Source organism: Musca autumnalis, unplaced genomic scaffold (assembly GCF_047663935.1).
Source record: "Musca autumnalis isolate F117 unplaced genomic scaffold, ASM4766393v1 scaffold_112, whole genome shotgun sequence".
Taxonomy (NCBI): Eukaryota; Metazoa; Arthropoda; class Insecta; order Diptera; family Muscidae; genus Musca; species Musca autumnalis.
Window position 1 is genome coordinate 191,658 of NW_027411659.1, and position 21,490 is coordinate 213,147.

Consider the following 21,490-nt stretch of genomic DNA (forward strand, 5'->3'; position numbering starts at 1 on the left):
ACTTATATAACTAGTGGACATAGGTCCATGTTTTGGAATAGCCCCCATATAACGTTACCGCCCGATTTCAGGTATTTTGAGAATTTTACCAACAAGTTTTAACCGAATTATCTGTAATTTGAACATTTGACATTTGAAATTCTTAGTGGTCATCACACCTCTCCACCAAAAATTGTCAAGAAAGCCCCCATATAACGGTACCTCCCGATTTTCAGTAATTTGATGATTTTAGCTACAATATTAAACCGAACTAGCAGTAATTTGACATTTGAAGTTCTTAGTGGTCACAACACCTCTCCATCAAAAATTGTCAACATAGGTCCATGTTCGGATATTGCTCCCATGTAACGGTACCTCCCAATTTTCAGTAATTTGGCAATTTTAGCTACAATTTTTAACAGAACTAACTGTAATTTGACATTTGAAGGTTGTAGTGGTCACCACACATCTGCATCAACAATTTTCAACATAGCCTCAATATAACGATACTTCCCGATTTTCGACACTTTGAGGATTTTACTTAAAATGTTTAACCGAACGTAGGTCTATGTTTTTGTATAGCCCCAAAACAAACCTCCCGATTTTCCGTACCTTAGCTTTATTTTTTTGGACGAACTTTCTGTAATTTGAAATTTAAAAGTCAACAAAAATTCTGCAACAAAAATTGTTCATTTAAGTTCATATTTTCGTATAGCCCAGATACCTCTGAACTAGCTGTTAATGACATTTGAAGTTCCCACGTTATGTACCGATTTTCGATATTTTGAGGATTCTAGCTAAATTTTTTAACCGAATTAGGAGTTATTTGACATTAAAGGCTCCCATCAAAAACTGTCAACATAGGCCCATGTTTTATTATAACCCCTATATAACAGTACCTCCCAATTTCTAGCCCACCAAAAATGGTCATTATCTGACATTTTAACGTACTCACTTAAAGTTGGGGACAGGAATGAATATTTTATGGTGGAGGGTATGAAAAGTTCGGCCCGGCCGAACTTAATGCTTTTTTACTTGTTTTACATTAGTACGACCACAGCTTCCGCTCAAATTATTATTTTAAGAAACCCCTCGGTGAATCGGGCTAAAAGAGTTTATTTTACCGAAATGCGGTCAAAAGTTATGATATAGTAAAACTGATCGCGAGTTACAATACCCCATACCTCAGTTTCAACATAAGTTAATTTTCTACAAAAAGCTTGATATACTCTTGATCAGCGTGCAATTCTATATCGATATCGGCATGTCCGTCCGTTTGTGGAAATCACTCTAACGCTCGACCGAATTGAAGTATGTGGATGAAATTTTGGTAAAATCTATTGTGTGTACGTAGGACTTTTGGTTTTTTATTTTATATATTTATTTTTTAAATGTTTATTATAATAACAAATTATAATTATAAAGCACTAGCAACAAAGGTTATCGGCTTAAGGGACTTTTGGTATTGAAAACGGCTATGTAGGTCCACGTTTTCGTATAGCCCCCATACAAAGTGACGCGTAATGCTTCGTCTTTTAAGGTATTTTTAAGATATTTGTCCCATATGTCCCACCGAATTGGTTGTAATTTGGTGTTTTGTGTCAGAGGCTAAAAAAAAATTTCTACCAAAGTTTGTTTATATAGGTCCACGTTATGGTATAGCCCACATATAACACCCACATATATATAGTACGTGTCACTTTAAGATATTTTGAATGTATTAGTTCCATTTGACCACAGAATCTGTTGTAATTTGGTATTTTGTGTTTCCAGAAGCTAAAAAACATTCCTACCAAAATCTTAATACAGGTCCACGATTTGACGTTTTTAGGACAATATCTCGCGAGTTACGGAATTTTGAAGGTTTTAGTCTCATTATAACACCAAAATGGCTGAAATTTGGTACTTAATCTTCGTTGAGGGTATAAAACTCTACCTGAAAATTGTCGTTATAGGTCCACGTCTTCATATAGCCCCTATAGGACGGCGAAAATTTCTTATTTAGCAATTATGTAAACCTTATTTTATACTTATGTTACTGATGAAATAATTTTCATTACTGTTTTTAATTAAAATGACGTAAGACTTCTTGGTCAATTTCCCCTTGTTTCCAGAAATTTTGACAATATTTAATATATTTTTTAATATAATATATGTTCAAAACAATGGGTATATTAATAATCGCATATACTTTTGGGTGTATCATTTATCAAATTCACAGATATCACTTCGGTAAGACCAAAAGAAAGAGTATACAATCGGAAAACCTTAGAAATATCTTAACATTTAATTTTGTTGTTTACATGGAATGTTGAGGATCTTTCCTTTGTTTCCTACTTCACATTAGTTCAAAATCACGGCTTCAATTTTTCTCTCCAACTTTATATTTTATATTTACAGGTAGATGTAGGAGTTATATAAATAAAGGAAAAAATGCCGAGAAAATGGTAAATATTTCATTTTCGAAAATTCAGGTGTCCAATCGTTGTTATTCTCATAAAGAAACCAATTGTAGTTATTTCCCTGAGTATATTTTGGTGCCCAATCGTAGATCTTATCACAAAGAATTTCTGAAGGCGATAGTGGTTTTCTTGAGAGAACTAATGCTGAGCAATTCGATCATGAAATTCTAGCACCCAATGGCGGGTATGTAAATGACAAATTCTGTCGCCTAATCGTGCATCTGCCAATAGACTAACTTTGGCGTCCAATCGTCGGACTTGTTCTTATAGAAAATCTGGTTTCCTTTCGTGGATCTTTTCATAAATTGATCAGGAACAAGGAAAACTCTGACAACCAGTATTGAATTCTTTTAAAATGAAAGTGTGGCGCCCAATCCAAGGTCTATACATGTATGCATTCTTTTAGTAAAAATCTATAAACACAATTTTCCCAATCTACCAAAATGTGCCACATCGAAATAATAGTTTAAGGACCAAAGTGTGTTTGGAAGAAATCTCTTTCAGAAAACTTGGAGTCGACTAAGCTATGTCAGTTCGCCTGGGTGGCTGCCTGCAGAGCACGGTAGCTCTCGAACAGATCAACCGATTCGGTCCAAAATTTGGCCTTCGTGATATTTTGTCCAAATTTTGGGCCATATCGATCCACTCTTTCGGTAACCTTTCACAGAGTATTTCAAAAACTTTTAGAGATGTACAGTTTAGGACCCCTCTGTATAATTAGTAATTATACCAGTGTAAGCCTATGACCTAGTCATGGTTTCACTTCCTTTATGATAGTAATTTAGTTATAAGTAAAAAATCTATATATATAAAAATGGTGTAAAAAATGTATAGTAATTCATAAAATGAGAACGGATAGGCCGATTTCTGTAAACTTTTTGTCAGTTATTCGTATTTTCGAGGAGAAGGTCTTTACGGAAGAAAATTTTGGAAAATCTCTCTGGAAAAGTCGGAAAATTGGAAAAATCGAAAATTGAATTTTTGTATGAAATTTTATTCCTTAATAGCGAGACGAAGTTCGCCGGGTCCGCTAGTATGAAATAAATAAATTAATAAATAAAAAGACCTCTCTGGAAACACCATTTCTTCAGGTACTTCCTCCGCAACACTTGTGATCAATGATACAAATCCACATGTGGTTGGCAAGTTCATACGTCCGAAAATGGCTATAAAATTCTGAAATACTCATAATACATAGTTTTTGGGGTTAAGGAATTAAAATTGTTGAGATTTTGACCAAGAAGAATCTGGTTCCGACCAGTTTTTTGATTTCGTTTGTCGCCACAAGTTCTTTGCCGAAGAAGCGTTTATTGTGGGTTTCTATGACGTTTTCTTCTGGTTTTATTCAAAGATTAATCGATAGAGAAAGCCCTAAAGATGAAGTTCAATGTAATTTCGAAATATTGGAAATAATATGCAATAAATTAAATGTAAACATTGACCTCAAGCTCAATAATCTTGATTTTATTAACATTTGAAATGTCGAAAAAATAAAAAGACGACAGCAAAAATTTTTGTCCCATAGACATTTACTAATTTGTAGCAAGAGATCAGTTTCAAATAATCTCAACGGACGACACTGCTGGAACAGAAAATATATCATAACAAGTAAAAAAGCATTAAGTTCGGCCGGGCCGAACTTTCCATACCCTCCACCATAAAATATTCATTCCTGTCCCCAACTTTAAGTGAGTACGTTAAAATGTCAGATAATGTACATAAAATGCTTCATTCGGGAGGCCCTTTTTTATGGTGCCTATATCTAACTGTTGACAATTTTTGGTGGGCTAGAAATTGGGAGGTACTGTTATATAGGGGTTATAATAAAACAGTTTTTGATGGGAGCTTTTAATGTCAAATAACACCTAATTCGGTTAAAAAATTTAGCTAGAATCCTCAAAATATCGAAATCGGTACATAACGTGGGAACTTCAAATGTCATTAACAGCTAGTTCGAAAGTATCTGGGCTATACGAAAATATGAACTTAAACGAACAATTTTTGTTGCAGAATTTTTGTTGACTTTTAAATTTCAAATTACAGAAAGTTTGTCCAAAAAAATCCTTAGAAAATCGGGATGTTTGTTTTGGGGCTATACAAAAACATGGACCTACGTTCGGTTGAACATTTTAAGTAAAATCCTCAAAGTACCGAAAATCGGGAAGTATCGTTATATTGGGGCTATGTTGAAAATTGTTGATGCAGATGTGTGGTGACCACTACAACCTTCAAATGCCAAATTACAGTTAGTTCTGTTAAAAATTGTAGCTAAAATTGCCAAATTACTGAAAATTGGGAGGTACCGTTACATAGGAGCTATATCCGAACATGGACCTATGTTGACAATTTTTGATGGAGAGGTGTTGTGACCACTAAGAACTTCAAATATCAAATTACTGCTAGTTCGGTTTAATATTGTAGCTAAAATCATCAAATTATTGAAAATCGAGAGGTACCGTTATATGGGGCTTTCTGACAATTTTTGGTGGAGAGGTGTGGTGACCACTAAGAATTTCAAATGTCAAATGTTCAAATTACAGATAATTCGGTTAAAACTTGTTGGTAAAATTTTCAAAATACCTGAAATCGGGCGGTAACGTTATATGGGGGCTATTCCAAAACATGGACCTATCAGAGAACTGCGTAAGTAGCTGATTTTGACACTCATAAGCCACATGCTAAAAAACAAGCGTATGTGCGGCTTGCTACTCTCAAAAATAAATGCAAGTGTTGCTTGCCATTCTCAAAATATGTACGAGTGTGGCTAGCCACCCAAAAAATAAGTTATTTAAAAAATGGATATTTTTTGACACTTGCGTATGCTTTGCCAAGTAGTTTTAAATACGCAATAACATGTTCTGTTTTACTTTCTTGCTCATTGCACATCAAGTATTGTTTTCAACCCTTGTAATTCAACCGATTGTCTCGTGCTCTCCGAGAGAGTGAGAGCTAAGATCATTTTCTTACACTGATTTTCAAACGTTAAAAGAACAAAAGCACACATAACATTCCAAGCAAATAAAGAAAAGCATATACAAACGAAACAACAACAAATAAATTGTTTATTTTTTGTAATGTTGTGTGTGTGTTTCCACTTGATGAGTCACTTGGCAAACTAACTACGATTGCGAGTTTTGTAACAGTGCAAAATACGATGGACACTTGTTTTACTTGTTACGCACAAGCAACGGACTTGATGCATCGTAATTGTTTTTTGTGGTGGTGGAAAAAATACTGTGTGCAAGAAAACAATTGTATTAAAAAGCAAAAGGCCCAAAAAACTTGTGCGTGCTCAATTGGCTTACGGTGGCAAGTAACTCATTGATGATCTCTGGGACCTATGTCCACTAGTTATATAAGTTTATTGACATTTAAGAACCCTAAATGTCAATTGATAGCTAAATAAATCTGAAAATGTAGATGAAAACGTCAAAATGCCTAAATCGGGGGTACCGTTATATGGGGGCTATACCAAAACGTGGACCTAGGTCCACAACTTTTGTTTTATAAGTTTAGTTACACTTAAGAACCCTAAATGTCAAATTATAGCTATATCGGTCTGAAAATGTAGATAAAAACGTAAAAATACCGTAAATCGGGGGGTACCGTTATATGGGGGCTATACCAAAACGTAGACCTATGTCCACAACTTTTGTTATATAAGTTTATTGACATTTAAGAACTTCAAATGTCAAATTATAGCTTCATCGGTCTGAAAATGTAGCTAAAAACGTCAAAATACCGCAAATCGGGGGTACCGTTATATGGGGGCTATACCAAAACGTGGACCTATGTCCACAAGTTTTGTTATATATGTTTATTGACACTTAAGAACCCTAAATGTCAAATTATAGCCAAATCGGTCTGAAAATGTAGCTAACACCGTCAAAATACCGTTAATCGGGGGGTACCGTTATATGGGGGCTATACCAAAACGTGGACCTATGTCCACAACTTTTGTTATATTAGTTTATTGACATTCAAGAACCCTAAATGTCAAATTATAGCTACATCGGTCTGAAAATGTAGCTAAAAACGTCAAAATACCGCAAATCGGGGGTACCGTTATATGGGGGCTATACCAAAACGTGGACCTATGTCCACAACTTTTGTTATATAAGTTTATTGATACTTAAGAACCCTAAATTTCAAATTATAGCTAAATCGGTCTAAAAATGTAGCTAAAAACTTCAAAATACCGCAAATCGGGGGTACCGTTATATGGGGGCTATACCAAAACGTGGACCTATGTCCACAACTTTTGTTATATAAGTTTATTGATACTTAAGAACCCTAAATTTCAAATTATAGCTAAATCGGTCTGAAAATGTAGCTAAAAACGTCAAAATACCGTAAATCGGGGGGTACCGTTATATGGGGGCTATACCAAAACGTGGACCGATATAGCCCATCATCGAACTTGACCTGCCTGCAAACAAAAGACGCATTTTCCAAAATTTCAGCGTCCTATCTCCATTTTTGTGGATGCTAGAGTGATTACCACAGACGGACGGACGGACGGACGGACGGACGGACGGACGGACGTGCTCAGATCGACTTAGAATTTTTACCCTGATCAAGAATATATATACTTTATAGGGTCGCAAATGAGTATTTCAATGCGTTACAAACCGAAAAACAAACTTAATATACCCTCCATACTATGGTGGAGGGTATAAAAATGGTTGATATAGTTATTTTTTGCAAATGTCAAGCATAATAAAGAATTTGTAATTGTTATGATGTTAAAAATAGTTCATTACAAAAACGTGTTATAGAAAATATATAAAAATTTAAAACCACGAAGATTAAGCAACGATTTTATCTTTTATTGTTGAATAGCTCTTATAATAAATTTCAAAAACGAAAGATCGCAAGAATGTTTTTCTAGATGTCGTTTATAAGCAGAAGTATTGGACGTAATATGCTACAAACGAAACTCAGTAACACTTACAGTCATCCAAAAATTACGATTAAACGCTTAAAAACACCTTAAATCTTAACAACAACTATGCAGAAAATTTCTGAAAAAGTCTAACTTGTTCACTACTTTTATATTTTCGAATATGTTGGACAATAAGTATACCAATGTAGTAAAATAATTCTCTGTAATACTTCCTCCAAATACTTTACATATTTCTTGAAAATTTTAAAACAGTTTAAAATTTTACTCAAAAATTAAACAAGTAAAAAAGTGTCAGTCGGCTTTGCCGACAGATATATACCCTCAGCCAACTTTCACCTCCGGCCAGATCGAATGTATGTATTTAAGATCTCTTTAGAATTTTGTGGCCCTTTTTGGACATTTGAACTTGCCGACAAAAATGTGGATTAGGAATTAACTGCACCAAGACACAAATGTTGAACTTTTGTAGGGTACCCTTAGGGAGGACCGACCGATATGGGGCCATTTTAGAAGTAAAACTAAATTTTGATGAAATATTAGAAGATCCAAAGTTTGGACCAAATTGGTTGCCCCATTCAAGTGATATCGTCCTAGCATTTTAGTGACATTTTTTAAAATATTGGGGAGAAGTACCGAAAGTTATGAAAATGATTATATAATATGACGAAGACCAAATGTTGGACCAAATCGGTTGAACAGTTCGAGAGTTATCGTGCTCTCCGACCGCCACATATGGTGACATAGGGGGTTTTTTACACTTTTCGGGCTGTTTTCCCAAAAAATATGGACTTGCCCCTGAAAAAACTTTTACCGTCGTAATGGATGTAGCGAATGCAAATCGCTTCAACAAAAATCAAAGTGATTCGAGAGCAGGTCTTAAAGTGAACTTATCCGAAATTTTGTGTGAGAGGTACCAGAAGGAGTAGACAAATATAGTCCATATTCAAACCTGGTAGATATATTAGGATGTGCAGAGTATGGAATACATCGGTCACTCCCTTCAAGAGGTATCGTTCGCATAATTTTTCCGAACATTTTTGAACTTTTGTGAGGGAGGTACCCGAAGGAGTGGACCAATATAGCCCATCTTCGAATTTAAACAATGTTTTGATAAAATATTACGATGGCCAAATTTGGACCGAATCGACAGATCCTTTCGAGAGTTATCTTGCCCTCCAACCATTACACAAGGTGTCATAGGGGCTTTTTGCACCTTTCCGGCCATTTTCTCAGGAAGTATGGACTTGCCTCTGATGAAACTTGTACCGTCGTATAGGGGGAAGTGAATACAAGTTGTTGCAACAAAAATCAAAGCAATTCGAGAGCAGGTCCTATACTGAACTTATCCGAAATTTTGTGTGAGAGGTACCAGAAGGAGTAGACAAATATAGTTCATATTCGAACCTGATCTATATCTGGTAGATATATTAGGATGTGCAAAGTATAGATTACATCGGTCACTCCCTTCAAGAGTTATTGTGCGCACAATTTTTCCGAACATTTTTGAAGTTTTGTGGGGGAGGTACCTGAAGGAGTGGGCCGATATAGCCCATCTTCTAATTTAAACAATGTTTTGATAAAATATTACTATGGCCAAATTTTGGACCGAATAGACAGATCCTTTCGAGAGTTATCTTGCCCTCCAACCACTACACAAGGTGTCATAGGGGCTTTTTGCACCTTTCCGGCCATTTTCTCAGGAAGTATGGACTTGCCCCTGATGAAACTTGTACCGTCGTATAGGGGGAAGTGAATACAAGTTGTTGCAACAAAAATCAAAGCAATTCGAGAGCAGGTCCTATACTGAACTTATCCGAATATTGGAACCTCATCTAAGTCTGGTAGAAATTTCACGATGCGCAAAAGTATGGACCATATCGGTTACCCCCTTCAAGAGTTATCGTGCGCACAATTTTTTCCGAACATTTTGGAACTTTTGTGGGGGGGGGTACCGGAAGGAGTGGACCGAACAAACATACTTGGGGTCTAAAACCATTATTTCGATGTGGCACATTTTGGCCGTATGAAAGTGTATATACCCTTTCTAGCCTAAAGGCTGAGGGTATAAAAAATGTGTATCATTAACTAATATCCTATGAGAACGAAAATCATTTCGGCTACGTCGGTGGGTCTACGTTTTATACAGCCTCCACAGAACGGTGCTCCCGAAGTTCGTTGGCTATCCAAATCCAGAATAACCAGTTTTGGGTCTAGTCGGTATTGCCCAATTTTATGTATTTCGCTCAATTCGGAAAATTTTAAATATTTCTCCATGTTTTGTAAAGAAAAACGATGTCGCCCTATATTAGCTGTTTTGAAGGGAGTATTATCAGTTGGGATATACACAGAAAAAAAATTCATTCAATATATGAATAGTGTTCAAAAAAATTTTCCAATGTTCAGATTTTTGTATTTTATTAACCTAGTTCATAAAGCAATAAATACCGGTTTCTTTTTTGAATGAATCATAAACATGTAATATATGTATTCTATTTTGCAAAATATGAACAAATTCATTTATTTCAAAATAATCTTCTTTAAAGAAAAAAAATTGCTTATATTCCAAAACTCTTTTTATATTTTTCAAAAATTTATTTTTTCTATACAAATATTTGTTTTTTTTTTTATTTTATTTTGAAACTATTTTTTATTTTATTTTCAAATTAGTTGTTTTTTATTTAATTTTGTAATTCCTGTTCTTTTAAAGGGGTTTCTTCTAATTGATTTTCCTAATTAATTATGTATCCTGCAAATCAGAACAATGTGAACCATACGTACATACATGCTAACGTAGGAGAAACTATGAAATTTATTTTTGTATTTTAGAAAAGCATTCATACTTTTGCAAAAATAGTATTGTGTGCATGAGTAAAAAAATGTGTCCATTCACTTTAAAAGAGGTACGTTCAAAGTATGGACAACAAAAATTATGAACGCAATTAGTAAAAAATTCATACTTTTGTTTTTTCTGTGTATGTACATATGTACTACTCCTGCAATAAAAGGAAGAGTTTAGTACTTTCATAAACGAAATTAAACTAATTGTTCCTTTCACTTCAATACAGTTTGTCGTGGAGGGTATAAAAAGTTCGTTCTTATTTGTTTTTGTTGTACTTTCGTTTACGTTTGTTTTGATAGTTCTGTGATGTCATTGTTGTTCTTTCAATTCTCGTGTATTTTTTGCCCTTGAATGTATGTATGTTTGTATGTGTTGTTGTTCGCTTAGCGCATGTTGCACTGTTAAATTATCGGTAGTCGAGATGCTACCAGATCTTCCGTATAGAAACATCGGTACGAGAAAGGATTCGGCATAAATACTGGGGAATTGTGAGGCAGTCAGTCAGTTGTAAATCAGACCGAATTGAAAACGTCAGCATTAATTAATGTAAATAAGTGAAGTAACGTTAATAAAACAGTAACCCTAGTTTTATTTGATACAAATCGTATCGGAAAATAAAGCAACATCTACACGGAGTTTAGTTAAACTTAATCCCGTAACAATACTATGTACATGACTTTAACCAAGGCACATTTATATAAGGTAGAAGTGACAATCAGCTGGATTTTTACTTTTTTTTGTAAATTTGGTTTTCAACATGTAATAGGGTCTACTCATGAAATTTGAAACTTCGAAATTTACTACCATAAAATACTTCTTTTCATCGTAAACGTGTAATAACAATGACAGCTCTGAATGCTTTATATTTACATTTTGATTCAAATTTGTTCTATTTTACAGGATTTTCAAAATGTGTTTATGTTTTTCCTGAGAAAATTTTTAGAACGACCCCATCATTAAATATTTTCTTTGACATTAAACTTTCTATAGCAGCAATGTTGTTTTTGTAAATTTGTTAGTTGTTGTAATTCATGCATTTACCTTATATAAATATGCCTTGACTTTAACGAAAGTAAGGCAAGGAGGTCATTTAGATTATTGTAGTAGATATGCAGTGGATCGAAGCTGTATAAAATCTACGGTCCACAACTAAAATGGCTAGTTAGCATCACAACTCCTGATATAGGGTATTACAAAGTCGGTCGGATTTTTACTTCTTCTTAACTATTTCATAATACAGGTATGTAGATTAAGGTTATAACGTTTTTGCAATTTTTGCAAATATCAAAAATACCACCGCATAGCCGTGTAGAGCATGAAAAACTACTATGAAATACGGTGTAATTTTTTCTCCATCGCGAAAAAAGTTTCCACACCAAAATGTTCAGTTATATATTATTTAACTTTATTTGTTACTAGCTGAACCCGGTGCGCTTTGCTACCCCGTCTAACATAAAATATAATGGAATGTTATAATTATATATATTTTTTAATTTTAACATATAAATATAGGAGATATGAAGGCGTTCTCTACGTATTCAGGGCTGTTATGGAGCTACTATGGTATTTTTGTAGTTTTCAGAAGGTAACACTCCTCCTAAAGCCTTTTCGACTATAAGTATTCCTACTTAGGTTATATACTCCTACACTGTTAGTTTCTCTTTCTACAGATTGCATTTAGATCTACCTGAGTGAATTCAATTTAGAATAGAACCAGGTTTGAGAACCTTAAGTTTGAGGATAGTTGTAATTAATTTTATATATGGAATTATTTTTTCCAAAAGTCTCTCAAAGATATGAAGTCTCTCAAAGATATGATATTTAATAGCTGTAGCCTTGGTCAATTCCTTCCCAGCTATAAATACTTGTGTATATAATGATGACTTCTACTGACTTTTAAGTCTCTTCAAAATTTTCATTAAAATTTGACATATGTAACATAAACATGAAATCGACCGAAAATATATTGGGAGCTATATTTCCGATATGAACCGATCTCGATATAATTTGGCACATTTATTTTTGGATCAAATACCGTCTCACATTCCAAATTTCATTGAAATTGAACATACATAGCGTGTTTGGTGCATAAAATACAGGAAATCAGCCGAAAAAATATTCGGGAGCTATATTCTAATCCGAACCGATTTCGATATAATTTGGCACATTCATTTCTGGAACAAATTCAGTCAGACATTTAGAATCCCAGCGAAATTGGACATATATAGCGTGTTTGGTGCATAAAATACAGGAAGTCGGCCGAAAATATATATAGCAGTAATATTCAAATCTGAACCGATTTCGATATAATTTGGTACATTTATGTCTAGACCAAATTCCATGACATATTTAAAATTTCATTGAAATTGGACATACATAGCGTGTTGGGTGCATCAAATAGGGGAAATCGGCCGAAAATATATATGGGAGCTATATCCAAATCTAAGCCGATTTCGATATAATTTGGCACATTTATGTCTAGAACAAATTCCATCACACATTCCAAAATTCAGCGAAATTGGACATATATAGCATGTTTGGTGCATCAAATACAGGATATCGGCCGAAAATATAGATGGAGCTATATCCAAATCTGAACCGATTTCGATATAATTTGGCACATTTATTTCTAGACCAAGTTTTATAACACATTCCAAATTTCAACGAACTTGGACATATATAGGGTGTTTGGTGCATCAAATGCGGAAAATCGGCCGAAAATATATATGGGCGCTACATCCAAATCTGAACACAGGTATTTCTAGACCAAGTTCAGTCACACGTTCCATATTTTATTGAAATTGGATATAAATAGCGTGTTTGGTGCCTCAAAATACATGAAATCGGCAGAAAATATATATAGGAGCTATATCCAAATCTGAACCGATTTCGAAAAAAATTGGCAAATTTATTTCTAGGCCAATATCCATCACACATTTTAAATTTCAGCGAAATTGGACATATATAGCGTCTATGGTGCATAAAATAAAGAAATCGGCCGAAAATATATGTATATGGGAGCTATATCCAAATCTGAACCAATCTCGATATAATTTGGCACATTTATTTCTAGAACAAATTCCGTTAGACATTCAAAATTTCACCGAAATTGAACATATATAGCGAGTTTGGTACATAAAATAAGGAAGTCGGCCGAAAATATATGTGTATGGGAACTATATCCAAATCTGATCCGATTGTGATATAATTTGGCAGGTTTATTTCCAGACCAAGTTCCGTCACACATTCCAAATTTCATTGAAATTGGACATAAATCGCATGTTTTGTACATAAAATAAGTAAATCGGCCAAAAATATATGTATGTGGGAGCTATATCCAAATCTGAACCGATTTGAATATAATTTGGTAAATTTATTTCTACATCAAATTCAGTCACACATACAAAATTTGGAGATTGTATCTGTTATAGTTCTAAAGATATTTGCATACAAAATCTAAATTTTTTGGAGGTACCTTCGGTTTTGATGCTATATCTCCAGATCAACGCGAAATTTCAAAAAATGATATAGCCTATTTTCATTCCAGGCCATGTAGCAATGTACCCTAAACATTTTAGGAAGATCTGTTCAGCGGTTTTCGAGTCTATAAGGCACAAACAAACAAACAAACAGACAAACAAATTTCAATTTTATATATATTGTCTGCTCCGTCGGAAAAGGTCGTAAGTCCCTCTCAATAAATTTTTCAAGAGGAAGAAAAAACATTCCGGCGCTTTCTGTATTAAAGATTTTATTGTGGTGGTAAAGGCATTATTTTTCGTTTATTTATTCCTCTTCAATACCTGTACTTTGTTTGATAAAATTCCATCGCGTTTGGGAGATAATTGGATGTCTTTGGACTTACGACCTTTTCCTTGTACAGTTTTGTATTTTTGTAGGGACTTACGACCTTTTCCTACAATTTACGGACGTTTTTAAAATAAAATATTTATAATTTACAAAACAATGTGGAAAGGTTATTATAAGTTTGCTTTGTCCAATATTCGTGTAACATCGCGAAGTATTCGTCGTAGACCCCCTCCCTTTGCCATTTTTTCATATCTTGATGAGATAAAGCGATCTAGCTATGTGTATCCGTCTATCCATTAACAATTGTAATAAAACTCCAGGCCTCAATTTTGGACCGATCGTCACGAAATTTTGTGGAGAGGTCGGGTTCCGACCACAAGTGACCCCATTAGATGTTGGTTATGATCGAAAGGTGTGAAATAGACCAAACCCACAATTTTTACCCGACTTTGTAGCTGTCCTGTAGATCGCAGTAATATTCCGATCGTAGCGAAATTTTAAGAATGATTTGAGTTTAAGCTTGCAATTTAACATGGTAATGAGATAATTATTAGCGGGTTTAATGGACCAAAACTTTTGTGTGACATCTTATATATGAAAGACAATGTGTGCATGTTTGTATGTTCCGCATAGACTCAAAAACGGCTGAACCGATTTTTTTTTGAAAATTTCAGAGAATATACAAGGAACAACCGAGGTGAAAATAGGCTTTATAGTTTTTGAATATAGGAGGGGGCGGGGGCAGGCCCTATTTTTTAAAAAACGCTTTTTTGCAAAAGTTGTGAAAGTATCGGTCAGAAAATTAATTTGCGAGGCAACGGTTGCTGAATCACCGACCCTAAGTACTTCCATGTAATTTTCAGACTATGCACAGGAATGCCCCTTGGTGGAAGTAGGCTATATATTTTGCTGAATTTCGGAGGAGCGGGTTAAAACTGTGCCCTATTTTTTAAATGCGCTATATATAAAACTTACGAACGATTCCGTTTCTCCAATCCTGGGTACATATTTTAGCAATTAGACTCGATCAGAGTAAAATTCTAAGTCGGTATATAAATGACCGTCTGTCCGTCTTTTGAAATTAAGATACGGCTCGCAATTTTTAACATAGATCTTCGTGATTTGGTATAGAAGTTTCTATTACTTCTAGGATGTTTGGTATTGACGTCATCAGAGCTTTCAAAATCACCGTGAAAACCATAGGAAACTAGACCCATGACACCATAGTCTAATTCCATTCCAAATTCATACTGCTCTTTGTTAGCAAAAACCATGATGACTTCATAGTTTAATAACATTTCAATCAATTATTATTTTAGAATCATTTAATAATATAAACATTGCACTTACCCGTCCGTTAGAAGGTATTACTTTACTGAATTCAGAATACAAACTAATCTCGTTATGTGAATGTCAAATGTCCTATGAATGTCCCTAGAGAAACCATAAATGACCAGTTGATAAAGTTAAGTAAGATATACGACAGTAAAAACAGTAAAAATTTTGATTTTTTTTTAAATTTTTCAATATATGAGGTATCTGAACACATACAGCATCCCAATTTGTATCAATGAAAAGGCCAGAGGTCCATCTTTCATAATCAGTTCGCTTATAGGGGAAAATAGATTTCAAATGTAAATTTTCGTTGCAATATAGAAATTATCACATTTTTGTTCAAAAGTTTCGTTCACAGGCTCCGCCAAATATCATCCGTTTATCATCCAAAAGTGTAGGCTAGTTCTTTACATTGTACCCCAACCATGGATGACGTTAAACATTATATCTGAACTACATGAGCTGTATTCTTCTTTTAAAGTATACATTTTGCTGTGGACTTACGACCTTTTCGTACTCAAATTTGTACGTTTTGTGGACTTACGACCTTTTCCGACAAGGGCAAAACATAAAGAAAAACGCGACATACTACCATTTTCTTTGTATCATACGACGTGTTTTGACTTGTATTATCATCCTGTAACAAAAACGCGATTTCCAAAAAAAGTGGACTTACGACCTTTTCCGACGGAGCAGACGATATATAGATAACTAGCTGAACCCGGTGCGCTTTGCTGCCCCGACTACGATAAAATATAATGGAATGCATAATTATATTAACGTTTTTAATATTTTAAGGAATAAATATAGGAGGTATGAAGGATATGAAGGGTTGTTATGGAACTACTATGGTATTTTTGTATGTTTCAGGAGGTAACACTCCTCCGAAAGCCTTTCCGCCTATAAATATTCCTAATGATTTAGATATATCATAATAAAACATAAATCGTAAGAAGTCTCTCAAAGATATGATACTTAATAGCTGTAGCCTTGGTCAATTCCTTCCTAACTATAAGTACTTGTGTAAATAATGATGACTTCTACTGACTGCTGAGTCTTCAAAATTTCATTGAAATTGGACATACGTAACAAAAACATGAAATCGACCGAAAATATATGTGGAAGCTATATTCCTATATGAACCTATCTCGATATAATTTGTCAAATTTATTTTTAGACCAAATCCAGTCTCACATTCCAAATTTCAGTGTAATTGAACATACATAGCGTGTTTTGTGCATAAAATAGAGAAAATCAGCCGAAAAAATATATGGGAGCTATATTCAAATCTGAACCGATTTCGATATAATTTGTCCTATTTATTTCTAGAACCAATTCCGTCACGCTTTCCAAATTCCAGTGAAATTGGACATATATAGTGTGTCCAAATCTGAACCCGTCTCGATATAACATGGCACATTTATTTTTGGAACAAATTCCGTCAGACATCCCAAATTTCAGCGACATTGAACACATATAGCGTGTTTGATGCATCAAATACAGAAAAACGGTCGAAAATATATATAGAAGCTATATCCAAATCTGAACCGATTTCGATATAATTTGGCACATTTATGTCAAGACCAAATCGCGTTACGCATTCCAAATTTCAGCGAAATTAGACATATATAGCGTGTTTGGTGCATCAAATGCGGAAAATCGGCCGAAAATATATATGGGAGCTACATCTAAATCTGAACCGATTTCGATATAATTTGGCACATGTATTTCTAGATCAAGTTCAGTCACACGTTCCAAATTTTATTGAAATTGGATATAAATAGCGTGTTTAGTGCTTCAAATACATGAAATCGGCAGAAAATATATATAGGAGCTATATCCAAATCTGAACCGATTTCGATATAAATTGGCACATATATTTCTAGGCCAATATCCGTCACACATTCTAAATTTCAACGAAATTGGACATATATAGCGTGTTTGGTGCATAAAATAATGAAATCGGCCGAAAATATATGTGTGGGAGCTATATCCAAATCTGAAACAATCTCGATATAATTTGGCACATTTATTTCTAGAACAAATTCCGTCAGACATTCTAAATTTCAACGAAATTGGACATACATAGCGTGTTTGGTGCATAAAATAAGGAAATCGGCCGAAAATATATGTATGTGGGAGCTATATCCAAATCTGAGCCGATTTGAATATAATGTAGTAAATTTATTTTTACATCAAATTCCGTTACACATACAAAATTTGGAGATTATATCTGTTATAGTTCTAAAGATATTTGCATACAAAATCTAAATTTTTTGGAGGTACCTCCGGTGTTGATGCTATATCTCCAGATCAACGGGAAATTTCAAAAATTGTTATAGCCTATTTTCATTCCAGGCCATGTAGCAATGTACCCTAAACATTTTAGTAAGATCTGTTCAGCGGTCTTCGAGTCTATAAGGCACAAACAAACAAACAAACAAACAAACAAACAAACAAACAAACAAACAAACAAACAGACAGACAAACAAATTTCAATTTTATATATATAGATGACATATACGGTTCTACTAATAACTTATTATAAGTTTTAATTTAAAATCAATATCAAACCATTCTGGACCAATTTGTTTTAAAATAGTGACATTTCGGAGCATGTAATGCTCCTTTGACAATATTAAAATTTTTTGTTTTATACCCTCAGTATTTATGCTAACGAGGGTATGTATATACACTTTCATACGGACAAAATGTGCCTCATCGATAATGGTTTTAGACCCCAAGTATGTTTGGACGAAATCCGTTTCAGACAATCTGGAGTAGATTAAGCAATGTCCGTCCGTGTGTCTGTCTGAACAGATCAACCGATTCGAACCAAATTTTGGGTGTCGTAATATTTTGCCTAAACTTGGTTTAAGTTCGAAGATATGCCTCATCTTCGGTCCATCCGTCCACTCCTTAGGGAACCTCCCCCACAGAAGTTCGAAAATTTTCGGAAAATTTATTCGCACGATAACTCTTAAAGGCAGTAACCGATTTGGTCCGTACTTTGCACATCGTGACATTTCTACCAGACTTAGATAAGGTTCTAATATGGACTCAATCGGTCCACTCTTTCGGGTACCTCGAAGATATGCCATATCGGTCCACTACACAAGGTACCCATCACTCCTCCCACACAAATTTCGGATAAGTGCACTTTAAGACCTGCTCTCCAATCACTTTGATTTTTGTCGAAGCAACTTGCATTCGCTGCTCACGGTGCTCTTGAAGCAACTTTTAATGGAAGGTGCTTACACCTCAAAAGTTTTTGCGGATTCTGAAACTACAATGTTCATAGATGAGAAAAATCAACAAACAAAAAAAAATCGCCGGAGCGCTTTTTAAATAAATCACGATTCAAGTTGACATTTTTAGGGGTTTTTAGGTTTTCACTATTTTGCTTGGAAACAGCAAGTCCTATTGGAATAAGACTAAAGAAGCAACTTTTAATGGAAGGTGCTTACACCTCAAAAGTTTTTGCGGATTCTGAAACTACAATGTTCATAGATGAGAAAAATCAACAAACAAAAAAAATCGCCGGAGCGCTTTTTAAATAAATCACGATTCAAGTTGACATTTTTAGGGGTTTTTAGGTTTTCACTATTTTGCTTGGAAACAGCAAGTCCTATTGGAATAAGACTAAAGAAAATTTTGTAGCTATAAAATTTCTCTACAATATTGTTCTTTATTTTCGTAGGTTTTACCGTTTTTGAGATATAGTAGTTCAAATTGGGACAATGACTGATTGGAACTGACTGTATCGTCTCCTTATAAAAAAGTGTCAAGACTACAACTTCCCAACTTAAACTTATATATCTCAAAAATGATGCAACCTGGGAAAAAGATACGAAAGCCACTCTTATAGAAATTTTTCACAGAGTCAACATTTTCATTAGTCCCATTCCGACAGGACTTGCAGACCTGAGAAAAAAATCTGAATGATTGATCTGAACTTCTATATCTCAAAAATGGCAAAACTTACAAAAATTGTATGCTGGTCAATCTTGTACAGAATTTTCACTGCTGTAACAGTTTCTTTAGTCCCATTTCGATAGGTCCTGCGGTTTCCAAGCAAAATCGTGAAAACCTAAAACAACCTACATATTTGAACTTTGACCGCGATTTATTTAAAAATCCCTCTACCGATTTTTCTTAATTTTGGATTTTTCTCACCTATGAACATTGCTGTATCTTCTTCTTCTTTATTTGCGAATGCGATATTCGGATGTAAAGCGATCATACAATATTATTGTTTACATGTTTTAAAATTAATTTCAAATATAGATATTATCTAGTTGTAGGTAAGTTCTCGATTTTTAGCGGCATTTAGTAAGTTGGTTTCATCTCTGTATCCCGTCCAGTCTTGAATGTTTTTTAACCAATATATCTCTCTCCTGCCTCTGCTTCGGCTTCCTTCTATTTTCCTTTTTATAATATGTTGTAGAAATTTGTATTTTGTATTTCTCATAAGGTGACCCAAGTATGAGATTTTTCGGGATTTGACAGTATGTAGGAGTTGTCTTTCCTGGTTCATTCTTCTCAGTACTTCCTGGTTTGTTATGTGAGCAGTGTATGGTATCTTCAAAATTCGTCGATATAACCATATTTCGAATGCTTCGATTTTCTTTTCATCTGCACTTTTAATTGTCCACGTTTCAGCTCCATATAATAACACAGACCAAATGTAACATTTCGTGAATCGTATCTTTGTTGCTAGACTTAGCTCGTGATTTGTTAGTACGTTCTTATATTTGAAAAATGTGTCTCTGGCCATCTCCACTCGACGTTTGATTTCGTTTGATGTATTCCATTTGTCGTTTATTAGAACACCAAGGTATTTGAAGTTCTTTACACGTTCGACAGTCTCGTTCTTTATTTGTAGTGTTGTATCAAGAATCAAATCGTTTCTACTGACAACCATATATTTTGTCTTTTTTATATTTATCCTGAGACCATATATTTCGCTTGTGTGTGTCAGTTTGTGTAGGAGTTTTTGTAAATCAGATATACTGCTAGCAAGTATGGTGGTATCATCGGCGTATCGTATATTATTTATCATTTTGCCGTACAGTTTTATGCCCATGCGTTCTTTTTCAATTGATTCACGAAATATTCGTTGGGAGTATATATTGAAGAGGAGGGGTAATAATATGCATCCTTGTCTAACACCTTTGGATATGAGAACTTCGTCTGTCAATTCGCCGTTTATTTCAAGTCTCGCCGTCTGGTTCCAATATAAACTGCGTATGCATCTAATTTCCTTTTCTTCAATTCCAATATCTCTCAGTATGTCAATCATTTTATCATGTTGGACAGTGTCGAATGCCTTTTCGTAGTCTATGAAGCATATGAACACATCCTTATGAACGTCTCTACATTTTTGAACAAGTACTTGAAGAGATAATAGAGCTTCCCGGGTACCCATACCTTCTTTGAATCCGAATTGGGATTCTCCCATAGCAATTTCACATTTAGAGTATATTCTCGTGTGTATTATTCGAAGAAAGATTTTTAAAATATGACACATGAGACTAATTAATCTGTATTCACAGCATTTTTTTGCATTCGACTTTTTTGGTATCGGTATAAAAGTTGATATTAGCCAATCGTTTGGGTATTGACCTGTGTCATATATATAGTTTAACAGGCGGACAATCAATAACACATTGTTTCCATCTATAAGTTTTAAAATTTCAGATGGAATTTCGTCAGGTCCAGTTGATCTCTTATCTTTCAATGATAGAATGGCATATTCCACTTCTGATTTAGTGATTGTGTATTGGTATATTGAGCGTCTATCGTCGGTAAATAGTTGTTCTATATAGTTTGTCCATGTACTCTTTATATGTACTGTCTCAAAAATTGGTTGATTGTTATTATCCATCAGTAGTGTTGGCGATGTTCTCCTATACATCCCAGCGACTTCTTTTAACTTTTTATGTAAATTAAAATCGTCATGTATATGTTGCAAATGTTCGATCTCTTGACATTTTTAATTGAGCAGGGAATTTTTGGCAGCTCTGGTTGCTGTGCGAATCTCTTTATTGATCTCCCAATAGCGTTCGTAATTAACATTTTTATATTTTCTTCGTTCCTCTCTTAGTTCCATAATCTAGTGTTGGGCAATCTCGTTCATTGAGCGGATCGATCTTTTTC